We start from the raw sequence: 19,468 nt of genomic DNA, 5'->3' as shown, positions 1-19,468 counted from the left end.
ATGCTCACAAAACTATAAAGTACTCAGGGAAAAAATTGAGGAAGATACAAAGAAATGGAAAAACGTTCCATGCCCATGGATGGGAAGAAAAAATATTGTGAAAATGTCTATGCTACCTAAAGCAATCTAAACATTTAATGCAATCCCTATCAAAAATACCATCATTTTATTTTCAAAGCAATGGAACAAATAATCCTAAAATTTATATGGAACCAGAAAAGTCCCCTAATAACCAGAGGAATGTTGAAACAGAAAGCCAAAATTGGTGGCATCACAATTCCAGATTTCAAGCTCTATTACAAAGTTGTCATCATCAAGACAGTATGGTACTGGAACAAAAACAGACACATAGATCAATGGAACAGAATAGAGAGTCCATAAATAGACCCTCAACTCTATGGTCAACTAATCTTTGACAAAGCAGGAAAGAATATCCAATGGAAAAAAGGCAGTCTTTTCAATGAATGGTGTTGGGAAAATTGGACAGCCACATGCAGAAGAATGAAACTGGACCATATCCTTACATCACACACAAAAATAGACTCAAAATGGATGAAAGACCTCAATGTGAGAAGGAATCCATCAGAATCCTTGAGGAGAACAAGCAGCAACCTCTTCAACCTCAGCCCCAGCAACATCTTCCTAGAAACATTGCCAAAGGCAAGGGAAGCAAGGGCAAAAATGAACTATTGGGACTTCATCAAGATCAAAAGCTTTTGCACGGCAAAGGAAACAAACCAAAAGACAACTGACAGAATGGGAGAAGATATTTGCAAACAACATATCAGATAAAGGGCTAGTGTCCAACACCTATAAAGAAGTTAGCAAACTCAACACCCAAAAAACAAATAATCCAATCAAGAAATGGGTAGAAGACATGAACAGACATTTCTGCAAAGAAGACATCCAGATGGCCAACAGACACATGCAGAAGTGCTCCATATCACTCGGCATCAGGGAAATACAAATCAAAACCACAATGAGATATCACCTCACACCAGTCAGAATGGCTAAAATTAACAAGTCAGGAAATGACAGATGTTGGAAAGGATGCGGAGAAAGGGGAACCCTCCTATACTGTTGGTGGGAATGCAAGCTGGTGCAGCCACTCTGGAAAACAGCATGGAAGTTCCTCAGAAAGTTGAAAATAGAGCTACCCTACCACCCAGCAGTTGCACTACTGGGTATTTACCCTAAAGATACAAATGCTGTGATCCAAGGGGGCACATGCACCCGAATATTTATAGCAGCAATGTCCACCATAGCCAAACTATGGAAAGAACCTAGATGTCCCTCTACAGATAAATGGATAAAGAAGAGATTTTATATATGTGTGTGTATATATATATATGTGAATAATATATATATATATATATATATATATATATATATAGGAATCCTATGCAGCCATCAAGAGAAATGAAATCTTGCCACTTGCAATGACATGGATGGAACTAGAGTGTATTATGCTTAGCAAAATATGTCAATTAGAGAAAGACAATTATCATATGATCTCCATGATATGACGAATTTGAGAGGCAAAGTGGGGGGTTGGGGTTAGGGAAGGAAAAAAAGAAACAAGATGGGATCAGGAGGGAGACAAACAAACCATAACAGACTTTTAATCTAACAAAACAAACTGAGGGTTGCCAGGGGGATAGGAGTATGGAGAGGGTGGTTGGGTTATGGACATTGGGGAGGGTATGTGATATGGTGAGTGCTGTTAAGTGTGTAAGCCTGAAGATTCACAGACCTGTACCCCTGGAGCAAATAATACATTATGTGTTAATAAAAAAAATTTTTTTAATTTCAAAAGATAAAAAAAAAAATGTTATATATCCCAAAAAAAAAAAAAAAAAAAAAGGAGAGAGATTGAGAGAGAGAGAATGTGATCAGGCAGGTAAATAGAACAGAGCCATAAACTAGATTTTGGGTATATTTTGGTCTGTTAGAAGAAAGTGCATCCCACTATTTTAAAGAAAGAAAAAATATATATATATATACACACACACACACATATACATGTGTGAATATGTCTATACACACACACACAAAATAAGGTTAAATACAATGAAGGACTAGACTATGACTGAAAAATGAGAATTAAAAAATATTTTTAAATAGAAATTGATAAGAAGTTGGTTGAAAAGAAAAGAAGAATAATTCAAAAATAAAGAAAAAATAAAAGGGGCACCTGGGTGGCTCAGTGGGTTAAGCCGCTGCCTTCGGCTCAGGTCATGATCTCAGAGTCCTGGGATCGAGTCCCGCATCGGGCTCTCTGCTCAGCAGAGAGCCTGCTTCCCTCTCTCTCTCTCTCTCTGCCTGCCTCTCCATCTACTTGTGATTTCTCTCTGTCAAATAAATAAATAAAATCTTTAAAAAAAAAAAAGAAAGAAAAAAGAAAAAAGTAAAGAAAATTTTAAAAATTAAAGTTGAGGGCACCTAGGTGGCTCAGTGGGTTAAAGCCTCTGCCTTCAGCTCAGGTCGTGATCTCAGGGTCCTGGGATGGAGCCCCACATCGGGCTCTCTGCTCAGCAGGGACCCTGCTTCCTCCTCTCTCTCTGCCTGCTTCTCTGTCTACTTGTGATCTCTGTCTGTCAAATAAATAAATAAATATTTTTTAAAAATTAAAGTTGAAAGACTAAGGAATCACGGGGCAGGGGGGAGGGGGAAACCATGAATTCTTTGGGCTGTATTCCCCTAGCACTGGAGATTTGCAATTCTCATTGATCAGTAAACTTGGTCTTGGCTGAATATTCTTGCTGATCTTCTGGGGGAGGGGCCTGTTGTGGTGATCCTCAAACATCTTTGCCCAAGGCAGAATTGCACCATCCTTTTCAGGGGCCACACTAAGTAATCCACTCAGTTTTGCTCTTTGTAGCTTTTGTTCTGTAAACGCTTCCCCTACAGCTTTAGAGGAGGGGAATGAAAATAGCAGCCTCCTAATCTTTGGCCCCAAAGGAACTAAGAGCTCAGGGCCCCACTCCTCAGTGCACCCTCAGACAAACTCGGTCAATCCCTCCTGTCTCCCTGGTCTCCGGCCTCACTCCGTGCTCACCTGGCCTGTGATCAAGCGTTTCTATCTCTGGCACATAGCCCCATTTGGAATCTCCAAACCCAGCAGATTCCTGCCATGCTGCTGCTTACAGAGGAGGAAGGAGGGAGTCTCTCTGGATCTGCTGCTTGTGGGGTTCCTGCTAGAAGAGTAGTGGCCTGAGTGTGTCTCAGATCACAGTTTAAGGTAACCCTGAGCCGAGAGCCCTTCCTCAGTTCCATCTCTGTAGCTGGCTTCCTTGCTCTGATCCCTGGGAAGTCTACCACACTCAGACACCCCCAGTCTTTCTGTGACCCTGCGGGTCCTGAGACCAAACTGTCTCCATGAGGGCTCCATCCCCACTTAGCCTCTAGAGCAATGTCCCACCATGGAGCAGACTTCTAAAAGTTTCAATTTTGTGCTCCCCTGCTCTGTCCCTTGCCGGTAGCCGGCTGATGGAGGCTGGCCTTTCTGCCCGCTCCTCACCCCCACCCACCCTGCAATCTATGTTCCCATACATCACTTCAGATTCACTTCTCTACACCTTCTACCTTGCAGAAAGTGGTAGATTTTCTATTCCTAGAGTTGCAGCTATTCTTTTCTTTGTTCTCCAGTTGAGTTTATAGGTGTTCAGAATGGTTTCATAGTTATCTAACTGAATTCCAGGAACCAGATGAAATTTAGGTCTCCTACTCTTCCGCCATCTTGGACCTCTCTCAGCCTGTGGGACTTCACTCTTGCCACGAAACCCCAACGTCCTACATCTCTTCTGATCATTACCTCTCTGACTGGCTTTTACCATGGCACATGCTCAGATCTCTATAAGCTAAGAGAAGAAAAAGAAGAAATTAAAAAGAAAAAAAAATTTTTTAAGTACTTAAACCCTATTACACCTTTTCATGACAACCTCTTTCCTCTCTCAAGTACCAAGAATATTGAACTAATCATCTACATTTGTTTCTCTAGCTCCTTATTTCCCAGTGATTATTATTTAGCTACTACAATCCTGCCTCTGCTGTCATCCATGGAAACTGTTTCACCAAGTGACATCTTTATTAAATCTGATTGCTAGTTTCATTATCATACTTGACCTCCTTAGCAATTGACACCAGTGCCTCCCTCTCCTGTCTTCCACAAATCACAATATCCGGGTTTCCTCCCTGATGTTCTATTTGTTCCTCTTTGGTATTCCCCATGAGTTCCTCTTATACTTTTAATTTTTAAGATGTTAATATTTTTCAAGATTCTTCACTGAGTTTCTTCTATTTTCACTCTAAAAATAATTTATAAACTATTTCTTCCAGGGCCCCTGAGTGTTTCAGTCAGTTAAGAGTCTGCCTTCAGCTCAGGTCATGATCCCCAGGTCCTCAGATCAAGCCCCACACCGGGCTCCCTGTTCTGCAGGGAACTGCTTCTCCTTGTGCCCCTCACCCCCCTTCTGCTCTCTATCTCACTAAAATCTTTTAAAAAAGAATTTCTTCTAATCCTGTAACCCTAGTTATCAGCTACATTTTAATAAGCAAAAAAACTATAATTATAGTCCAGTACAAATTTTTCTCTTTTATTCCAAATTCATATATGCAATTACTTATTGGGCATTTAAACCAACTGGATCCATGAACACTCCAAAATCAACATTTTTCCCCCGTCTCTCAATCTCACTATTCTCATTCTCCTATATGCCTTATCTATGAACACCACATAATCCACCACATTGACTAACCCAGATACTGTGTATCTTCCCCAAGGTCCTAGTTCCCCTCTTATATGCAGTACCAACTCTTTGTTTATTTTGTTCTATTCTATTTTGTGATTACCTTTCCAACAGATCCAATTCTACCCAACCTCATTATTCTTATCAGGCAAAGACATAATTTGTCCCTATGTCTTGAATCTTATTCTCTAGAAAGTCTTCCCTGAAATTCTTCCCCAAGCCAGTTTCTTCCTTTAACACTCTTATTGAAATCTGTACTCCTCATTCATAGCATTTATTACAATTGTAAATAAATAATTCACTATGTTGTTTGGCATTTGTGTCCTTCAAAAAATGTAAGCTCCCTGAGAGAACATAACACTCATAATGAAGGAATGGATCAATTCTTCTTAAATTCATTTTCCACACTGCCACCAGCCTAATCTTTCTAAAACACAGTCTTGTCACTCTACTATATAAAAGTCTTTAAGGGACTTCCACTGCCTTTAGCAATTAACTTTACATCTAAACCTTTTTAGCATGGAATACAAGATTCTCTATGACCCAGCCTCCTTACTTCTGTCTGCAGCTTTGTTTCTGATAATGACTGATTGCTTAATATCTCTGATCTTTTTCAACCTTACTACAGACAAACTAAATATTTCAAAAATGAAAAAGGAGAAGGAACATACTTTCAGTATTTTATCATGCTCACATTAAGAAACAAATGAATAGGGGCACCTGAATAGCTTAGTCAGTTAAGCATCTACCTTCGGCTCAGAACATGATCCCAGGGCCCTGGGATTGAGCCCTGCCTTGGGCTCCTTGATCAGCCAGGAACCTGCTTCTCTCTCTCCCCCTCTCCCTTACTCATGCGCGCGCTCTCTCTCTCTCTCTCTCTCTCTCTCTCGCTGTCTAAAATAAATAAATAAATATTTTAAAAAGAGAGGGAGAGAGAACAAATGAATAAAACATATTAAATAAAGCAGCAGCCTTATTTCAAATAAGCACCCTAAATTACCTAAATCATCTGGGATACTTCTTTACTAAAAACCAAAAAATATTCCAGGTGAATTAGAATTAAGTATAGCACACCTGGACAGAATTCTTTAACAGGAACTATTTACTTGGTATTCCTCAACTTTGGATATCAGAATCTTTAAAAAATGCAGTGTCCATTAGGTTTAGGCATAGCTAGATAGATAGATAGATAGATAGATAAACATGTGGAGGATTTCCTAGGAATATAAAGGAACTTACTGAAAGTAACTAACCTGGGCCACCTGTCTGACTCAGAGCATGAGACTCTTGATCTCTGGGTTGTGAGTTTAAGCCCCATGTTGGGTGTAGAGATTACTTAAAAATAAAAATCTTTAAAATTAAAATTAAAAAAAATTATGAAAGTAACTAAACCAACTCTAACATGAGAATTACATAAAATTTGTCCCACATATCTAGGAAGGTAGGTCTCTATATCCTTACTTCCCAAGACAGACTGCTAACAAATAATTTAATCAAACCCTTGAAAAAAGGTAGTTTCCATTGTCATTACATAGCTAGAGGTATGCTGAAAATGAAATACTCAGTAAATGGTCAGCTTCCTGTATTTCTAATAAACAGAACTCTACATAATTCAAAACTGGGGAACAGGATGGGACTAAATGAAATACTCCATGATAATATCAACTGTGCATTTGGAGAATAATTTGACTTCACAAATTTGACAATAAGAAAACGTTTTTCTTCTTTCATAAAAGTATGGACTGTCTTGGAAAGAGTTCGCGTGGGTGATTTTGGTTTTTTGGAAAGAAAGTGGGAGATTCAACATTTATTTGTCAGACAAGTGAAAGAATAAAGAGAAGCCTACAACTCACACCGGTGGAAAGCTTGAAGAGGACGAATCTTGAGTGTCTGATCAGTTCTTCAGGGTTCTGGGGTACCAAGGTCTCTGGTACAGTCATTCTTACTTCCAAAGTGCCTTAGGACTTAGAGCACCAACATCCACTAAAGACCGTCCTGCATGAGCCCTGCCAAATTTCATTCTGAACTGATCCATTTAGATTTGCTTAATAATACTGCTGAGAAGGAAAGTGTGAATCTTGAGGGAATGTCAACCTCATGAGTAAAGACAGAATTACCTAAAAACTACATAGGGAGTAGTAATGGTTTCACAAGTGTACACTTATTCCCAAACTCATCAAGTTATATATATAAAGTATGTACAGCTTTAAATGTGTATGTGTGTGTGTGTATGTGCATATATATATATATATATACACACACACATTTATGTGTGTGTGTGTGTGTGTGTGTGTGTGTGTGTGTGTATTAGAAACAAATACAAATACATCACGAATCACACAACCAAAAAAGAATTTGGAACACCATGAGCAGATTTAGTAAGTAATGCTCTTATTGGGTTTTATACAAAACTGATAAACTGTAGAATACTACATCTGAGACTAATGATATACTGTATTTGTCTAACTGAATTTAAATTAAAAAAAAAATGGGGTTCCTGGGTGGCTCAGTTGGTTAAGCATCTGCCTTTGGCTCAGGTCACGATCCCAGGGTCCTGGGATTGAGTTCTGCATCAGGCTCCTTGCTCAGTGAAGAGCCTGCTTCTCTCTCGGCCTGCTGTTCCTCCTGCTTGTCTCCTCTCTCTCTCTCTGACAAATAAATAAATAAAATCTTAAAAAAAAAAAAAAGAAAGAAAGAAAGAAAGAAAGAAAATAATGCTCTTGCAAAGAGGTCCAAATGTGAATACAGAGGGAAAAAGAGTTTACAACAACTGTAAGGTAACTAGCCCATAGCAGATTCGATTTCTTACATGATTTTCCTTTGAATATGAGGAAAAGTCATCTTTAGAAATTTTTTTTTTCATCCTGCCCTATAATTTCCATTTGTCACCCAAAACCATCAGTGAAATCTGGCACACTCACAGTCTTCTGTGTGGTTCATATGGAAAACAAAGGGGCACGACAGTAAAGGGAAGTATGATTTGCCGACATCTCATGAGTACCTTTTAGTTCTTACAGGAACAAAGTGTTACCACTCAAAAAATTGGATTAGGAGGCAAAATCTGGCTCATAATAGAGGTGGAGATGGCAAGAAGGAAAACATACTTCGGAGAATATTTGCTGGACATAAACTTGAGAATAGATATAAGACACCCTCCTTTTGACCCACATATAGCGGGATAAGAGGACAATTAAGAAGAAGGAAAACTGGCACCTGAGTTACAGCAATTGTACTGAATGATCTAGAATGTGACATCCTCCTAGTTCTTACTTAGAAAGGTACTGGTGATCATAATTAAGTGGTTTGGGTTAAAAGAACTGACTCTGGGCCCAGAGAATGTTTTGTTTTCCGCAAGCTGTTGTGTCAAGATTTTTCTGAGATATTTTCATCTTTTCTTTGAGGCCTTTGCAGATGAGTCTTTGCTTATTAACCCTGGGATGACTGTGTAAAACTCTTTTCCTCCCACTGGGATGATCTGATTCATTATCCTATGTGCTTTTTTAAATAACTGCCTTCTCTAAGAATTAGCATTCTTGGATCCGACTGCTTTATTCTCTTGATTGTTGTGACAGTGGGAAACATTTCAAAGGTTCTCTGGCCAGAAGAGACTTTCAGCTAGAGTCCAAAATGAAAACACATCTAACACTTGGGTAGTGCCATTAAATGCCATCCAGTAGTGGGTGCCATGGCACCTGGGCATTCATTCCCACAGGACTCAGTCACTCAAGCCCTCAGCCCCAGTCTGTGTTGTCTACTGCTGGCTCATAGCTGAGAACCTCCCAGGGAACTGGCCTCATCTGCGGGATCTGCCTTGACTCTGTTCATGTTCCTCTCCCTACCCCAGGTCAGCCTGCTTCAAAGTAGAAACAAAGGCCTGGTCCCCTTGCCTTAATTGGGACAATGTTGAAGGCCACTCCAGCTCCAGAACTCCTGCAGGATGGACTGAGGTCATGGCAATCAGGTGGGCACATCACCTTCTTTCTCTGCCTTCCTTCCTTTCTTAATAAACATCTACATGCAAACATTCATCTCAGAGACTATTGCAGGGAACCCAATCTAATGACTAATATTATCAAGATTTAAAGATCACTTCGTTTCCACTATCTTATGGGTTAGACAGATCTACTGAAATTCATTAAAACCACTGAAATGTGGAAACAGAAATTAATAATTGAGGACGGGTCACCTGGGTGGCTCAGTAGGGTAAGCATCTGTCTTTGGCTCAGGTCATGATTCAGGGTCCTGGGATAGAGTCCCGAGTTGGGTTCCCTGCTCAACAGGAAGAATGTTTCTCCCTCCCCCATCCCCCTCTCGCCTGCTGGTGCTGTCATGTTCTCTATCAAAAAAATAAATAAAATCTTTAAATTAAAAAAATAATAATTGAGGGTAGATTCTCCCATTATGAAATAAATATCTAATTCATAATTATTTAAATATTCCTCAAATTCTTGATCATTTTGCATTTAGCAATTTGTATATATTCATGTATAGTTCTTCTAATAATGAGTTCATAGGGAAAATATGAATTCAATAAATAAAATTGGACTGACTCCAGTTTTATTCAATTTTGAATATTTCATTTGTCCTAATTTTAATGCATAGCATTTCTAGATAATTTGAAAAAACTTGTGCATAACTTGCCTCTGCTTTTAGTTTCAAAACTTTAGCTTCACTATTAAATGTGAAGATTTTTTTTTTTTAATCTCAAGAGAAGCTTCAAGTACAACTCTGAGTTTATCTGCCCAGCATCCCTTCCTATGGAGAAACTCCCGTCCCTACAACCTATGGTCCTGATGGGGTGTCAGCCATGATACTGCTATACCCGAAGGCATGAGCAGTGATCCAGACTAACCAATAAGAGTACTCTATCCCTTAGAATTTCAGTTTATGAGCTAAATAGGGTGAAAGAGACTCTTCCCTGGGATGGATATACACATGATGGAAAGAATAAGGATAGAGCCTTGAACCTTCCTAGAGCCAACTTTTCCTCTTCAGGCCAAGACCTTGCCAACAGAATGAAGCCAGTGCCCAGAGAGAAGCAAAGCTGAAAGACAATAGCATCCAAGCCCCGGGTTACAGTGGGTGGATACAGCTTGTCTTTGGGACTTCCCAATTATATAAGCCAATCAATTCTATTTTACTTGACTAGTAGTGTAAGTTGGGTTTCTGTCACTTCAAAAGATACCTGACACAAAATTTTACATCACCACCTTGCTACTCACAGTCATCCCTCCACGGACTCAATTTCCAGCATCTCTTTTCTAAGAACAAAGGCAAGAGCCACTACATGCTACATGGAGCTGGGCTTTCCCGATCTTGCCCCCACCCTCTTCTGGCCCTTCTCCTTCTGCAGCCGCAACACCTGCTTAGTGGTAGTCAGCTGATGCTTGCGTTTACTCATAAAGCACCACTTTACCATTTTTGAACACAGAGCAGTTTCTATTCCAGAGATGTAAGTCCTGGTGTGCTACATTCTTTCTGACTTCATAATTTGTCTGTGTGCAAATGAGCTTTCAGACTGTGAAACTGCAGCCAAAGCACCACGGATTCCCTGATGGCAATTTTCTCAAATTGCTGACATATTGCCTAGGAAAAAATAGCCTCTGGAGTGCTAAATTTGCAAACTTCAATCTGTTGAGGCAGCAAATATCACATGCTTCAATAGAATAGTGAAGGGAAGTCAGTCATAGGACAATTAATTATGGAAACCTGCCACTCAAGTGCCTAATAAGTAAGCATCCCCAAGACTCGGTGGTGCTGGCTTTTCATGCCATTTTCAATCCATTCCAAGAATCACAGTGACAAGATTAGCTCATCAAACTGGTGATGTTTGCAGCTCTAGAGTAAAATTATTCTACAAATGAAAAGCCCATGACTTGGGCTATAAAGCAAGTTTAAGTTGATGTTCAATGCATCTGTTCACTGCTGACATTTTCACAGGTGCTCAAGAAGCGTGAATATGGGGCTCAGAGAGAAGCACAAGCAGAACACACACAGTCAATCTCTCTTTGGTAGTCACAAGGGAAGCTTTGTAGCTTATATAAAGCATGATTTGTACCCTATTTGCATAAGCAATTCTCGATTACAGAATTACAGGATGTTAGGATCAGGAAGCACATAACAGATCATCTCATATAATTCTTTGAAATTGAGACTCAGGGAGGTGTAATGATTCACCTAAGATTTTACAGCTAGTGACTGACATAGCCAGGAGCACGCAGGTTCATCTCCTTACAATTTGTCTGGAGCTACCTCACCACTTCTCTTCTGTAAACTGTTTCTTGACCATAAATCAGTGGTTTGCTCCAACTTCTAGCAGTGATTCCGTTGCAAAAGCATTAGACCCAGAGTTAGAGTGCCAAGATTTAAGTCCTGGCCTTGACACTCTAGATTTATAATCTTGGTCAAATCAGGTAACCTTTCTGAGTTCCATTTTCTGCATCTTCATCTTTTCCTCTATCTCATGGGGCTGTTACTAGAATTTAATAAAATAACGCATAAAGCACTTTGGTAGACTGTAAATCACTTTGCAAATACAATGTATATTATTTATAACCAAACTGTAACCATAGTTAAAAGAAAAAATCAATCATAGTAATCATCAATAACTATACAGTACCGTTCTTGGCATAGAATTGAGGTAATTCTTCCGCAAAGAACTTTCCCAGAGGGTGAATCCCTATCTACAAACAGTTTATATTCCAAAGAATAACAAAGGAACAAATGGATTTCTGTTCTTTGTCTAACTCATAAATGTCAGAGTTTTTTGCCTACAAAACAAAGATGTGATGAATCCGGGAGACTCTCGTTTAGGATGACTTCGGCTGTGGTTACCAGGAAGCCCTGACTCACAGTGACTTAACCAATAAAGGTAGGACAACTTTAACTAGAGTTTGTCAAGGTCCCAGTTCAGCTTCTTAGCAATTCTCCTGATTCTGCCCCTCTTCATATATTGACAACTTCCTCGACTGGTAGCAAGATGTTGGCAGCATTTCCAAGGATCACATCCCAACAAGATAAAGTTGTAGAACAGGTCTTCACCTTTAGTGTCACGTACTTAAAAGCAAAGAAGATTTTCCAGTTGTCTGTGGCAGACCTGTCCCCGTATCTCTTTGGCCTGAAATGGATACCACAGATCTCCTCCAAATGGCTGAAGGTAGTCAGAATACATTTGCCTGAGTGGTGAAGGAGCCAGCTTTTCCTTGAGTTCAGGCTGTATGGTGAAGGGGTGGGTACTTAAGCAAAATAGGAAGGAGAGAAGCAAAGAATTCTGATGGCACACCTTCCTCATTGCCCTGTGGCTTCGTCATTAGGAATACCTCCTATTGATAAAGGTGATGGCCCTGATAGAGGCAGAGGGAAGCCTGTCTATTGGTACCAGTTCAGTCTCTAGGTTGTCAATTGTGAAACAGTGAGGAGCACCTGGAAACTAAATCAGTCGGGGTTTTGTCAGCACTGTTTCCTTGTTGTATGTTACTTTGCTGTGTGACGTTAGGGTGAGAAGCATGTTGGAAAACAGAAGAACAAGTTGTAAGTAATCAAGACAAGTTTAGTAGAGGGAAAAAAACAGATTTTCAGAAATCTAGGAAGAAAAGCAGCATCAGTCTGGAAGATTGAGAAAAATAATTATCTGAGGTTGAGAAAATGTCATCAGATGGATCCATGAATGACATAGGAAATGTGACTGAACACATGAGGAAGGTCAAGCAAAAGGCAGGAAATCGGGGCACCTGGGTGGTTCAGTCAGTTAAGCATCTGCTTTCAGCTCAGGTCATGATCTCAGGGTCCTGGGATTGAGCCCCACATAGCGTTCCCAGCTTAGTGGGGAGCCTGCTCCTCCCTCTCCCTCTACCCCCCAAGGTCATGCTCTCTCTGTCGCTCTATCTCAAATAAGTAAAATCTTAAAAAAAAAAAAAAAAAAAAAAAGGCAGGAAATCAAAGAGCAAGGTCAGCAGGACAGTCTTAATGGAGAAAGACAGGTTTCAAAACAGGTTTGTGAAAATGTAAAAGCCAAAAGAAACCCACTTGAGAGATAGATTTGGCTCTTGGGTTGCCAATCTATGACTCTCGGTAGAAGAGTTCTGAAGAAATATTTGAAGATATATCTATTTATCTGATTTCTAATATTCAAATGTAGAAACATTTGCAGAAGCCTAAAGCTTGATCCTTTTTTTCTAAATCATTCCTGTCCTTTGTGTTAAGACTTTCCATATATATGATTCTTTTCCAAAAACCAATTCTATTGGGTTCTATTTCATTTGTATGGATTTCACATACAATATCAAATGGAAAGTTTCCCCAAACATTTTATGTTTTCAAGACTGATTCTCAACATAAGTAAAACAGATCCTATTCCTTAGCAGTAAGATTCTTAAACACCCAGGCAATTCCATCATCTTGTTTTCTTTTTATTCAAGTGGCAGTGGATCTAGCAGGAATTTAATGTGCTTTTGTTGCACCCACTGTATCAAAGATGGCTGCTTTCCATCTCTCTTTTTGGCATTCTGAGTGGTATGTGCCAGCCATTTTCAGAGAGAGTGGATGATTTCCTGCACCGTTTTATAGAGGGTTTTGCTTTGCAGCCATAGTGCTAAACAGTCATCCTGCAGCTCAGCTTTGCAATCTTATTTTTTTCTCATCCTATTCTTGCCCAAAAGTTGAATTGCCATAAAAGACAACTGAAGTTACTTTCTCAGCCATGTCAGGAGACCAGGGAGATGACTGCATGTCAAAATAAATCAGCGTTCCCAAACGCATTGAGACAGGGCAAATGTACCTGAATATATTTTTGGCTGGTGAAAACTCTTACCATTTTTGGCAGTGTGAACAGTCACGCATATGCAGTCTCAGCTCGTGCAAACGCTGGCAGTAGCTTTGATTTGTTTCTATGGTTTCAAATCACTGCAGGTAACAGCCATGATGCAGCTTACAGTAATGTCTCCTGGTAGAACTCTGGTTGAGATACCCTCCTTGTCCAGCTCCCTTTAAGAAATACTAGCACAAAACCAGCAATTCCCATTGTTGGTTTGTGTTTTTTGTTGTTGTTTTTTTTAAGATGTTATTTATTTATTTGACAGAGAGAAATCACAAGTAGTCGGAGAGGCAGGCAGAGAGAGAGAGGGAAGCAGGCTCCCTGCTGAGCAGAGAGCTTGATGCAGGGCTCGATCCCAGGACCCTGAGATCATGACCTGTGCTGAAGGCAGCGGCCCAACCCACTGAGCCACCCAGGCACCCCTGTTTTTTTTTTTTTTAATCACTATTTTAAGTGCTTGATATTTCTTTGTTTATGGTATAGAGAGAAAAAGAGTTTGGATTAGGTTAGTGAAATATCTAAGTGCTAAAGAGGAATAATGCAAATTTTGAATTTCAAGATTGAAGCCTTAAGCCTCCTTCTATGTTATCTGGCTGATTCTCCCGACTCAATAATCATCACTGATATTTTTTATTAGTATTTTTTTATTTTTTTATTTGAGAACAAGAGAGAGCACAAGCAGGGGGAGGGGAGAAGCAGCAGGCAGAAGCAGACTCCCCACTGAGCAGGGAGCTGGGTCCCAGAACCCTAGAATCAAGACCTGAGCCAAAGGCAGACACTTAACAAACTGAGCCACCCAGGGGCCCCTATCATTGCTGATATTTAATGAGATCTCAATGCACCTGCTCCAGTCTTTCATTTGGATGGTATTTCACTATGTAACTACTCACTTTGGTCAGTTGAAAACATTTAAATGGAACATTACTAGATAAGTCAAATATCTAAGGTGATCCTTTAAAAATTTAAGGAATCACAATCAAAGTTAGATATATTCATTATGATGAGGGTTGCAAGGAAAAAAGTATTATGATAAAGATATGAAAAAAAAAATTTAAATTCTAGACCCACCACTTCCTGCCATAGTAAATTTGTGAGCAAATCTGAAGAATGGATACTCTACAAAAATAATTTATTTATTCTAAATATATATTTTTTTAAAGATTTGTTCTACAGGACTTTGACTAAAAACTCCTGTGAGACTTTCACTCTTCTGTAGTGGGTTGAATAGTGTCTCCCAAAATTTTAGATCCACTCAGAACCTTGTAAGATCATTTTGTTTGGAAAAAAAGGTCTTTGTACATATAATTAGCTCAAATGAGGTCATACTGAAGCAGGGTATTGCAACCCGAAATCCAATCACTATTGTCCTTACAAGAAAAGGAGCAACATGCAGAGAGACACGGGAGGAAGAAGCCCATGTGATAACAGAGGCAGATATTGGAGTGATATAGTTCCGTGACAAAGAACACTGAAGATCACCAGCAACCACCAGTAGCTACGAGAGAAGTGTGAAACAGACTCTCCCTCAAAGCCTCCAGAAGGAACCAATCTTATCAACACCTTGATTTCAGTCTTCTGGCCTCCTAAACTATGACAAAATAAATGCCTATTGTTTTAAGTCACCCAGTTTGTGGTACGTTGTTACAGGAGCTCTAAGAAATTAATAGAACTTACAGAGGACTGTGCCAGGTATACCCCACAAGGAGTCCCTGTATCCATGTTCCTAAGGCCTAGACTAAAATTTGGCCCTTTTGGCTCCTTTCTTTAAGCCTACAGCCTACTTTTAGCCACCAAGGTCTTCCACCCCCACAGAAGAATGACCAACTCAAATAAAAAATATTTTTCTTAATGTCTTGAGCATAGGCAGTCTTATAGTCCATCTCCCACCTTCATTCTCACTAGATTCCACCTTGACCCTGAAAGAGAGGATCCTTTCTAAATCAGAAGCTTCACCCATCCTAAGGCATTCTTATGATATCTGCTAAATGGGAATTTAGAGAAAGAAGGAATTTAAAGAGCAGTCCAAATTAAAGTAAGGGCTCTTATCTCTTCTTTTAAAATTTTATTTCTTAAAAGGTAAAATTGACATATGACATCATCTTGATTTACTCTCTTGACAACTTTCAAGTATGCACTATAATATTATTGACTAGAGTTACTATACTGTACATTATATCTCATGACTAATTTATTCTATAAATGGAAGCTGATACCTCTTGACCCCCTTCACCCATTTCATCCACTCCCCATCCTCCATGCCCTCTAGAAACCACTCTCTATGAGTTTTGTTCTGTTTTGATTTTGTTTTTTAGATTTCACATATAAGTGAAATCATACAGTATTTTTTTCTCTCTCTGACTTATTTTGCTTATCATGATACCCTCAAAGTCCACCCATGTTGTCACAGATAGCAAGATTTCATTATTTTCGGGGGAGCAGTCAAGATGGCAGAGAAGTAGCAGGCTGAGACTACTTCAGGTAACTGGAGATCAGCTAGATAGCTTATCTAAAGATTGCAAACACCTAAAAATCCAATAGGAAATCCAAGAGAAGAAGAACATAAATTCTAGAAACAGAAAATCAACCACTCTCTGAAAGGTAGGACCGGCGGAGAAGTGAATCCAAAGCGACGGGAAGATAGACCCCAGGAAGAGGGGCCGGCTCCCAGCAAGCGGCGGAGCAACAGAGCACAAAATCAGGACTTTTAAAAGTCTGTTCTGCTGAGGGACATCACTCCAGAGGCTAAACCGAGGTGAAGCCCACGCGGAGTCAGCGTGGCCTCAGGTCCCGCAGGGTCACAGAAGGATCGGGGGTGTCTGAGTGTCGTAGAGCTTACAGGTATTAGAATGGGGAACCGGCTACAGAGACAGAGCCAACAGTGGGCTCACAGCTCGGAGTTACCTTGAACGGGTCGCAAGCTCAGTGAGCTCCGAGCGCCGCCAGAGGTCAGGCAGACGGGAGTAACTGGGCGCTGTTCTCTGATGACGCACTGAGGAGTGGGGCCCCGGGCTCTCGGCTCCTCCCGGCGGAGACCAGGAGGCCGCCATTTGTATTCCCGTCCTCCGGAACTCTACGGAAAGCGCTCAGGGAACAAAAGCTCCTGAAAGCAAACCCGAGCGGATTACTCACCCCGGCCCCGGGTAAGGGCGGTCCAATTCCGCCTGGGGCAAAGACACTTGAGAATCACTACACCAGGTCCCTCCCCCAGAAGATCAACAAGAAATCCAGCCAAGACCAAGTTCACCTACCAAGGAGTGCAGTTTAAATACCAAGGAGAGCAGCAGAATTCCAGAGGAGGAGAAAGCAAAGCACGGAACTCATGGCTTTCTCCCCATGACTCTTTAATCTTGCAGTTAATTTAACTTTTTTCTTTTTCAATTTTTTTTCTCTTCTTCTGCTAAATTTGTTTTAACCTTTACCCTTTTCTTTTTTAACATTTTTAACTAGTTTATGTACTATATGTATTTTTTTCTTTTTTATATTTTCCTTATTCGTTTTCTTTTATTAATTTTCTTTTCTTTTTTTTTTTTTTTTTTTTTCTTTCTGAACCTCTTTTTATCCCCATTCTCCCCACTCACGATTTGGGATCTCTTCTGATTTGGTTAAAGCATATTTTCCTTGGGTTGTTGCCACCCTTTTAGTATTTTACTTGCTCCTTCATATACTCTTGTCTGGACAAAATGACAAGGCGGAAAAATTCACCACAAAAAAAAAGAACAAGAGGCAGTACCGAAGGCTAGGGACCTAATCAATACAGACATTGGTAATATGTCAGATCTAGAGTTCAGAATGATGATTCTCAAGATTCTAGCCGGTCTCGAAAAAGGCATGGAAGATATTAGAGAAACCCTCTCGGGAGATATAAAAGCCCTTTCTGGAGAAATAAAAGAACTAAAATCTAACCAAGTTGAAAACAAAAAAGCTATTAATGAGGTGCAATCAAAAATTGAGGCTCTCTCTCCTAGGATAAATGAGGCAGAAGAAAGAATTAGCAATATAGAAGACCAAATGACAGAGAATAAAGAAGCTGAGCAAAAGAGGTACAAACAGCTACTGGGCCACGAGGGGAGAATTCGAGAGAGAAGTGACACCATAAGATGAAACAAAATTAGAATAATTGGGATTCCAGAAGAAGAAGAAAGAGAGAGGAGCAGAAGGTATATTGGAGAGAATTTCCCTAATATGGCAAAGGGAAGAAGCATCAAAATCCAGGAGGTGCAGAGAACCCCCCTTAAAATCAACAAGAATAGGTCCACACCCCATCACCTAATAGTAAAATTTACAAGTCTTAGTGACAAAGAGAAAATCCTGAAAGCAGCCCGGGAAAAGAAGTCTGTAACATACAATGGTAAAAATATTAGATTGGCAGCAGACTTATCCACAGAGACCAGGCAGGCCAGAAAAAACTCGCATAATACATTAAGAGCACTAAACAAGAAAAACATGCAGCCAAGAATACTATATCCAGCTAGGCTATCATTGGAAATAGAAGGAGAGATAAAAAGCTTCCAGGACAAACAAAAACTGAAAGAATTTGCAAACACCAAACCAGCTCTACAGGAAATATTGAAAGGGATCCTCTAGGCAAACAAAGAGCCTAAAAGTAGTCGATCAGAAAGGAACAGAGACAATATACAGTAACAGTCACCTTACAGGCAATATAATGGCACTAAATTCATATCTCTCAACAGTTACCCTGAATGTTAATGGGCTAAATTCCCCAATCAAAAGACACAGGGTATCAGAATGGATAAAAAAACAAAACCCATCTATATGTTGCCTACAAGAAACTCATTTTAAACCCGAAGACACCTCCAGATTTAAAGTGAGGGGGTGGAAAAGAATTTACCATGTTAATGGACATCAGAAGAAAGCAGGAGTTGCCATGCTTATATCAGATCAATTAGATTTTAAGCCAAAGACTATAATAAGAGATGAGGAAGGACACTATATCATACTCAAGGGATCTGTCCAACAAGAAGATCTAACAATTTTAAATATTTATGCCCCTAACATGGGAGCAGCCAACTATATAAACCAATTAATAACAAAATCAAAGAAACACATCAACAGTAATACAACAATAGTAGGGGACTTTAACACTCCCTCCACTGAAATGGACAGATCATCCAAGCAAAAGATCAACAAGGAAATAAAGGCCTTAAATGACACACTGGACCAGATGAATATATCACAGATATATTCAGAACATTCCATCCCAAAGCAGCAGAATACACATTCTTCTCCAGTGCACATGGAACATTCTCCAGAATAGATTACAGCCTCGGTCCTAAATCTGGTCTCAACTGGTATCAAAAGATTGGGATCCTTCCCTGCATATTTTCAGACCACAATGCTCTGAAGCTAGAACTCAATCACAAGAGGAAAGTTGGAAAGAACCCAAGTACATGGAGACTAAACAGCATCCTTCTAAAGAATGAGTGGGTCAAATTATAATGAAAACACAAAAATCTGTGGGACACAACAAAGGCAGTCCTGAGAGGAAAATATATAGCGGTACAAGCCTTTCTCAAGAAACAAGAAAGGTCTCAGGTACACAACCTAACCCTACACCTAAAGGAGATGAAAGAAGAACAAGAAAGAAACCCTAAACCCAGCAGGAGGAAAGAAATCATAAAGATCAGAGCAGAAATCAATGAAATAGAAACCAAAAAACAATAGAACAAATCAACGAAACTAGGAGCTGATTCTTTGAAAGAATTAATAAGATTGATACACCCCTGGCCAGACTTATCAAAAAGAAAAGAGAAAGGATCCAAATAAATAAAATCATGAATGAAGAGGAGAGATCACAACTAACACCAAAGAAATACAGACAGTTATAAGAACATACTATGAGCAACTCTATGCCAACAAATTTGACAATCTGGAAGAAATGGATCATTCC

General features: G+C 39.7%; 1 long non-coding RNA gene across 1 annotated transcript in view; it reads right to left on the bottom strand.

Annotated features, from left to right (window-relative positions):
• The window catches only part of LOC309850266, a 67,251-nt gene extending 50,606 nt beyond the window's left edge, over positions 1–16,645 (bottom strand). The window contains exon 1 of the long non-coding RNA XR_014304156.1: positions 16,462–16,645. This is a non-coding gene — a long non-coding RNA (uncharacterized lncRNA). The remainder of the gene's footprint in view (positions 1–16,461) is intronic.
• Between the last annotated feature and the right edge of the window lie 2,823 nt (positions 16,646–19,468).

This window comes from Mustela nivalis, assembly GCF_964662115.1.
Source record: "Mustela nivalis genome assembly, chromosome: 16".
NCBI classification, from domain to species: Eukaryota; Metazoa; Chordata; class Mammalia; order Carnivora; family Mustelidae; genus Mustela; species Mustela nivalis.
The sequence above is the reverse complement of the archived record's forward strand: the minus strand, read 5'-3'. Positions and strand labels throughout refer to the sequence as shown.